Source organism: Tachypleus tridentatus, chromosome 4 (assembly GCF_004210375.1).
Source record: "Tachypleus tridentatus isolate NWPU-2018 chromosome 4, ASM421037v1, whole genome shotgun sequence".
Taxonomy (NCBI): domain Eukaryota; kingdom Metazoa; phylum Arthropoda; class Merostomata; order Xiphosura; family Limulidae; genus Tachypleus; species Tachypleus tridentatus.
This window is the reverse complement of record NC_134828.1, coordinates 52,516,474-52,524,594: the sequence shown is the minus strand read 5'-3', so window position 1 is coordinate 52,524,594 and position 8,121 is coordinate 52,516,474. Positions and strand designations below refer to the sequence as shown.

The window sequence follows — 8,121 nt, the reverse complement described above, 5'->3', positions numbered from 1 at the left end:
AGTATGTATTTCAGTGATAATTATAATTTATTTGCAATATAAATTTTACAATTGATTTATTTTAAAACAAGTTGAATCAAAACCTTTTTAGAAGTTCATGAATGTTTCTATTATCTTAAGACTGGTTGTCAAGTCATAATAGAATTTTCCTGACAATTAGTATTTATACATAATATGATACTATACAATAAAAATTACGTGTTACAGTAAATGTCGTTGGCCATAGAACAGCCATGGATCTTTTGAATTTTTTTAAAAATTATTGAAAAATTTCATGACTACGTTGCACAGTTTCGAACAAGAACAGTGTTATATGAAATAGGCAGAACAAGAGAGAAAAAAATCTTCTAAAACCAATATTATTAAATATATATGTATATATATAAAAATTATTTGGTTTAAGATGAGTAGAAAGTGGGTGACTCTGGTGGTGGAATTAGGCTTAAAATATATGATTTGTTCGGAAGTTACACAGTTGAATAATATTATAGCTGAGGTCGATATATATTTTTTAACTGCAGCAGTTTAAACAAGGTAGAACGTTGGAGTGAAAGAAAGATAAAAAAATTGTTCATTTTTGAAACAGTTAAAGGTGAAGTAATTGTCAGAATCTGAAATTAAGGCATAATGTGTTAATACTGTCATTGATGTTACTTTGTTAGGCCTAGAGAATGCATGATAATATACTAAATACTATATATAGAATTAATACGGTAATAAGTGTCATGATGAAATGTATAATCGAACTACCAAATAACATCCGTATGTGTGTAGGTTTCTTTGTTTATTGTTATTATTTTTTCGTAATATTTTGAATTATTTGTTTCATAGACGTTGGTGTTCTGATTCTAAATTTTAATTTACTATTGGAAGTTGAGATTAAACTTTAAGAAGGATTATCATAATCTTGTGAGATTGAACAATGCTATATTGCAATTGCTGTTTAAGTTTTAACTTTAACACTCGTATCTATTTTTATCTGAACATTCACTCTGTTAAGTGTTTCATTACAAGCTTTCAACCCTCTTCCCAGAGCCTTTTTGGTTTTTGTTGTGCAAGTAAGCAAGTACTGTAAGATGGTCAAGAGCTCACAGTAAATGTGAAAAAAAAAGAACAACCAAAATAACTGTAGTGGATATTCATGTAGTTTATCTAATTAAAGCTGTACTGTACTGGTGTCATTATCATTAAATGTAAAACTAAAAAGTATGAAGTCACACTTTTTATAAATTTTTACTAAATGTTCAGTATACTGTATTGTAAAGTATAAATGTGATATTTGACTTTGCATGATGTTTCATTATCTGAAGTATGTATTTTATTTTTGGTTTTTGGGGAATTTGTTTACAAAATGTTTGTGTGTAAATTTTGATTAATTTTTTAGATTTTAATATAAGACGAATATATTTTTTTGCAACCATTATTTGTTTTTGCAGTGGTGATAAATTATCAAGTAAGCTTTTATTTTCCAAACTGCAAATTTCACTGAGTTAAACAGTTTTAAAAATAGGATATATAGCTGTGACAAATATAAATTTTATGTAATAATGCTAAGATTATTTTTCCATTAAGCATGTAAGTATAATCTTAAAATTTTATTGTATTTAACACACATTTTACAGCCAAACTACCATGTGTTTCAGTGTATAAGATGCACTCCCCCCTAAAAAAAGGGGTCTCATCCCCTCCTGTCCTCTACATGGAAGGTAAAAAAAAATATACCTCTACTACTTTTGAAGTATTCTAAAGAATAATAAAATGATCATGCTGATGTTGAACAAATAAATAAATGATAACTGTGAAAAATTTTTTTTTCTGAAGATAGCCTTGAAAATAGGGGTGCATCTTATACACCAAAAATATGGTAATTATTTAAAAGTTACCACTTGTCACTTGCTTTCTTGATGAAAAAGGTATTTCACATTATCTTTGCAGACTTTAATCTTAGTGTTTTACCATTTCCTACTACATTAAAAAATAACATCTAGTTATTACTTATTTATATGCTACAATTAATTTTAAAAATTTTAAGTGTATTCTTTTTGAGCATCCCACTTGGAATAAATTTTAACATTTCAAGCATGTAATTTCTTTAAAACTTGGAAGGGTGTGCCATATGTTCTTATGCATAGTCTGTCAAATTTCAAATGAATTTTAAGCAGTTTGTTCATCACTGATGATTAAATGCTGTAAGTTTAAAATCTTTGAATTTACAGGTAATTTAGAAGACTTACAATAGGAGGGCTAGGGATTTGATTTAAAAAGAAATTGGGAAGTCCAGATATGCTTATAAGAAACAGCTAGAAAATAATGTTAAGACTAACAGCAAATATTTTTTTTGTATTATGTTCAATGTAAGTATAATGTTAAAATGGGGATTTGGCCCTTAAAGAATCTTTGTTGAAGGCTATGAGATGGCTGGGCTTTAAAAAGGTTTTTTTACAATAGAAGGTATTAGCAATGTTTATAATCCTGAGTATTCTATGGAAAATATTGGGATTCACTCAAATCATGTAGATATCTCTTGGTGGTAAGTAGAAAGTGTGAGAGATTAAACTTAGAGTGCCAAGACCAAACAATGTTTTATCAGGGTTTTAAAGATAAGATATTTGAGCCTCTGTTATATTTTTGGCAGCTGCTTATGGGAAGGAAAGTTTAAAGATATACTACTGTATTTTTGAAGGGGTGATAAGAGAAAGTTTGAGAATAATTTAGTGAAATATGAACTCAAGAGAAAGACAACATAAATTTGCCAAAGGAAAATCTTGCCTTATTAATCTTAATTTTTGTTTTGAGGATGTTACTTGTTATGTGGATGATTGAAATAATGGATTTGAGCTCACACATTATCAAAAAGCTTGATAAGCTAAGAAAATCACATCAGTAGAGAAGATAAGTTCATTTGATTCGTGTTAGATTGGATAAAGCAAAAGGTTTTTATTAACAGAGAACAGTCACTCTAAACAATTTCTAGTGGAGTACCTTAGATGTTGAGTGTTGTATTATGTTTAGTTTTATTTACAGTATTGAATTTTATAGGTGCATAATTAATAAATTGGTAATGTTTGCTGATGACATTAAATCCTTAAGTATATTAAATTATTTAAGTGCAAGATAATGAAATTAAGTTATCATAATTTGAGTTATACATGTAATATAAAGAATCCATTCAATAGAATGACCAAAAAAAACAGTGGTAGGTAAATTACTGAAGCAATCAAAGCAGTGCTCTGTTCCTAGTAGTAAAGGTAGTGTACTTTTGGATTTTTTATAGATGTTGATTACAACTATTATAAAAAAATCTCTGTACGAGCCAGAGTGACAAATTATACAGTACAAGTTTAATATTTCATCAGTACAATTTGTAAATTTTAATAATGAAGTTGAATCTGGAACTTGTAAGGTTTAAACAATATTATAAACACTTTAAGTATGCATTGTAAAAAGTATTTTTATTTCATTCTTAAATACCATTTTTTTATTTCTAAACATTGCATATAGTTGGATATGAGCATTTGTTATAAAAGTATTCTTTTTTGAATGTAGAAATGTAAATATTTTAGTAATATATTTTGTATGCTGTATGATACTCTGGGCTTAAAGAATTGTTACACATTTCTCTTGAAATTTAAGTGAGACAAATGTTGCGTAAGTTATTACTGTATCTTTTATAAAATGTTTCTATTTCAGTCATTGTTTTGAATGAAGATCTGTGGCTTCCAATGAATTTATATTCTACCATGAAATGCAAACTGAAGTAGATACAATAGAGAATGTGTAAGTAATTAGAATGTTATGTTAAGCATATGAAAAATTAAAGATCAGAAATAATTTGCAGAACACAGTTTTTGTAAGTATGTATGTCAGATTGTTATCATGTATATCTCATAATTTTCTGTTATGAATAAACTTTTTCAGTGCTGTTCTATTGACATACAACAATGGTTGTGGATGTTTTCTTAAATATAATATTCCATAATTATAAAAAGTTATCTGTGACAAAAAAAAACACCTCCAGGTGGATTCCTGTATGTGGTGAGGGGCCCTACTAGAGAAGGTTCTGTACTTTCGGTTTACCTTCTCTGGAATCTAAATATCAACGCACATGTTAGCTGTGTGTGGTGATCTGTGAAGGAGAGGAGATGACCTAGTGGTTGAGGGCCAAACCCTAACACACCACTTTGGCCTTCTCAGGAAACCCTGGTGTTGCTGCAATGTTCTTGTTTGGCATTGCAGTGCATCCCCTCATAGGATTCCATGTTGGGTGGGGGATAGTGGACACTAAAATGCTCTCTTTTATATTATGGATATCCCCAGTCATGAACAAAAAATGAAGAACGGAAGAAACGGATTGAAAATTACTATTTATGGACAACTGTTATACATTTACCATCGAAACTGGACTCAAAACCTTGATTTTTCATTCTGCATTCATTGTATGAGAAATCTTTAGGGCAGTGTCTTCCTTTTTCATTCAGAAGGGATTAGAGTGGCTTGCTTGCTCCCCCAAGTGAGTAAAGAAGTTGTGTTCAGGAGACACCTTTGTAGAAACATCTTCACCAAAACACACCAAACTCTTCATAAGGTCAAAGAGTATTGGGAACATGTCCATCAAGGTTACTCTCCATGCTACCTTGGATTCCTCAAGTGGAATTATTGTTGAGAGGGACTTGAACATTCCTGAGTCAGAAATCCTTGCTGATTTTTCCAGCCAAGGCATTTATGTGGTGTGCCAACTCTCCACTCACAAAGATGGAATTATGATGCCTACTAATGTTCTGGTTTTTGACTTTTACATCACCATGTCCATCTGCCACAGCAAGGCAAGTTATCTGAACTGTAAGGTACAGTCATACATTCCCAACCCTCCCAGATGCTTCCAGTGTTAGGGGTTTAGTCACTCAAAAACATCATGATGTGGTTCTTTAATGTTTGCTCATTGTGATGGCAAGAACAAAACTCCTATGAGTGCAAACTGTAACCACACTATAACTGTAATGGTTCACACCCCTCTTACTCTAGTTGTTACCTTAAGTGGTTGGAGGAGAAAGAGGTGCAATGTTTGAAGATTATGAACAATATCTCTTACTCAGAGGCTTGGAAGTTTTTGTCTCCCACTCCATCTTGTGCATATGCTGATGCACTCCTTTCAGCTGCCACAGTGGGAGTGCAGACAGATCTCTCTGTGCCATCAGCAGAGTCATTTGCTCTCCATAGTTAAGAGTTAACCCAAATCTCCTTCTTTTAGCTTCAGTTTTAGGTGTTTCCTCAGTACCATCTTCTTCTTGAGCCCCAAGATGCAAAATACCTAATCGTTCACACCCTTAATCACTGGAATCTTCATTCACAGACAGAGACCTGCCTACTTGATCCAACGCAGGACCCATGGAGTCAATGGATCTCCAGCCAATAAAGAAAAAAATGTGGTTGAAAACAGAAGGGCTCCCTACCCCATTCTCCTCCACATAAATAAAAATGGCTACTTTGATGCAGTGGTAGTGTCATGGTGATTTTTGTTCAAATATAGATGACATTAAGGATTTGATTGATTCTTATCATTCTCTGTATCTCTCTTTACAGGAAACATTTCTGAAACCTGATGATGCAGTCAACTTTTGGTAGTTTTATTTGTATGGAAATGACAGGTTGTACGGTGGACAAGTGCATGGAGACATGGCACTGCTGATCGATCAGCATTTGCTTGCCCTGTCATTGCCCCTTGATACACCCTTTTAGATCATAGTCATGTTTCCTTGGTACATACCATTATTATTTGTTCTCTCTATCTGTCTTCTGAATAAACCTATGATCAGTCAGACCTTGATGTTCTCATTCAACTGTTACCATCTCCATTTTTAATCCTGGAGGATTTTAGTGTACATAATCCTTTCTGGAGTGGTACTGATATTGATGGGAGAGGTCATTCTATAGAGCATGTGCTCTTGGCCCACAAACTTTCTCTCTTCAGTATTGGTTCTTGTTGTTATTTTCATGCACATAGTCTTTTACTGCTATTGATCTCTCTCTTTGCTCCCTTTTACTCTTTTTCTCATTTTTATGGAGGGTTGACAGTGACCCAAAGGGCAGTGATCATTTTACTATGTTTTTGAGAGAGACTGGCTATGTTTGATGCCACCTGACCCGTGTGCCTTAATTGAAGTTGGACTAGGTCTATTGGCTCTCTTTCATTGTCCTCTTGGAATTTGATTTTGCCATCAACTGTAAGCCATCATTAGCCAACTGCGTGGCAACAGTGACTGATTATTTTGTCCAAGCAGCTGCTCAGTGTATTTCTAAAACTTTGACACATTTTTCACAGTATTCTCCTCTGTGGTGGAATTCTGTCTGGCACATAGCATGCAAGGCTGGGAAACGGGCCTGGGACACTTTTCTTAAGTATCTCTCAGTTTTAAGCTGCATTATTTTTCAATGGACCCTCGCACATGCTCTGCAGGTCAGGCATCAAAGCCAGAAGGAATCATGGATTAAGTACACATCTAGCATCTCTTTTACCACCAGTTCTAAAGTCATATGGGACATGATTCATTGGGCAGTATACTTCCACCTCCCCTTCTTCCTTTTTGATCTTGATCTCTGATGGCCAGAGCATCGTCAGTACTCTCAGTCAAAGTTTCATCCCTCCACTTTCTTAGCCATCAAAACTTGGGCAGAGAAATTGCCTCTTTCCTTTTAGACCTTTACATTGGTGGAACTCAAGCCTGCTCTTCATTGGTTGGTCTGGCAGTACATCAGTTGGACCTGATAATATTCACTACAAGATACTGCACCATCTCTCTCTTGCCTTTCTTGCTACTTTTCTGGTTGTTTTTAACCAGATCTGGCAGGACAGTGCTTTTCTGATTCTTGGCACTGAACTATTGTTATCCATTTCTCCAAGCCCATGAAGGATTCCAAGGTTCCTTCAAACTACCATCCAAATGATTTGACGAGCTGTCTGTAAAATCCCAAAGAGGTTCATTAATTACTGTCTTGTTTGGTTCCTCGAATCAAAAAAACTTCTCTTGCCCACAGAGTGTGGGTTTTGATGACAGCGCTCAACAATGGACCACCAGATTCGACTTGAAACATGAATCACGAAAGCCTTTCTTCAGCGATAACATCTTGTTTTGTTTTTTTTACCTTGAGAAAGCTGCTCTGGAAATTGGAGTTCTTCAGGACTGTGTTTTGAGTGTCACACTTTTTATTATAAAGATTAATGTCATCACTGGACAACTCCCCCCTACAGTTGCAAACAGACTTTATGTTGACAATTTCCATATCTCATGTCAGTCAGCAAGCTATAGATGTGATGAGTATAGATGAGCTATACCCACTAACGGAGTATTCACCCTGATCCCAAGCTCCATCTCGGTGAAGTTATGCTTACTGTGATCCCTGAGGCAAAGTTCTTGGGCTTGCATTTTACCATAAGCTGACATTCATTCCAGACATCAAGCAGTTACATGTCAAGTAACTGAATGTCCTCTGTATTATTTCTTCCATCTCTTTGGGAGCAGATTGATGTTCTATGCTCAAGATCTATTGTGACCTCATGTAATCAAAACTGGAATATGGGTTTATGGTCTATGGCTCTATTAGAACCTCAGCCTTGAAGATGTTTGATCCTGTTTACCATTTAGGGCTTCAGATCTGCTCAGGGGCTTTCTACACACTTTTCCAGCCCAGAGAACGTACACTGAGTCTCATGAATCTCCTCTACACTTCTGCCATTTGCAACTGTTTTAACTGTATTCTTCAGAACTTCAATCCTTACCACAACATCTCATATGGGGTTGTGTTTTCCTTTCTCAGTAAGTGATGTTTTTTCAGAATAAATGGTCTACCATTGTTTCTTTTGGCCTTCATATCCAGGCACAATTGGCTGAATTGAGTCTGTACTTCGATGACGTTGCTGTCTCCCCAGGTCAGCTTATCCCACCATGACTTTTTACTATCACTGTGATGTTTTTTGAGTTATCTGAAGAAGGTGGATACTCCAGATTGGATGTACTGAGTTCTGTTTGCTGAATATCTTTTGAACCATCCTTCCATTTCCATTTGTATGGATGTTTTAAAATCAGGCGACTCTGTGGGCTCTACCATGGTTTGTTGTGATTCAGT

The 8,121-nt window shown here is 34.5% G+C and overlaps 1 protein-coding gene across 4 annotated transcripts in view; it reads left to right on the top strand.

Moving 5' to 3' along the window:
* The first annotated feature begins 400 nt into the window (after positions 1-400).
* Positions 401-8,121, top strand: part of LOC143249136 (tyrosine-protein kinase CSK-like) — a 62,839-nt gene continuing 55,118 nt past the window's right edge. For 2 of the 4 annotated variants that reach the window (XM_076498500.1, XM_076498496.1), the window contains exons 1-2: positions 403-592; positions 3,691-3,777. The gene's annotated coding sequence lies outside the window, so the exon portion shown is untranslated. Of the gene's footprint in view, positions 593-3,690; positions 3,778-8,121 lie in introns of all 4 variants that reach the window. The other 2 variants (XM_076498497.1, XM_076498499.1) reach the window with 2 other exon arrangements.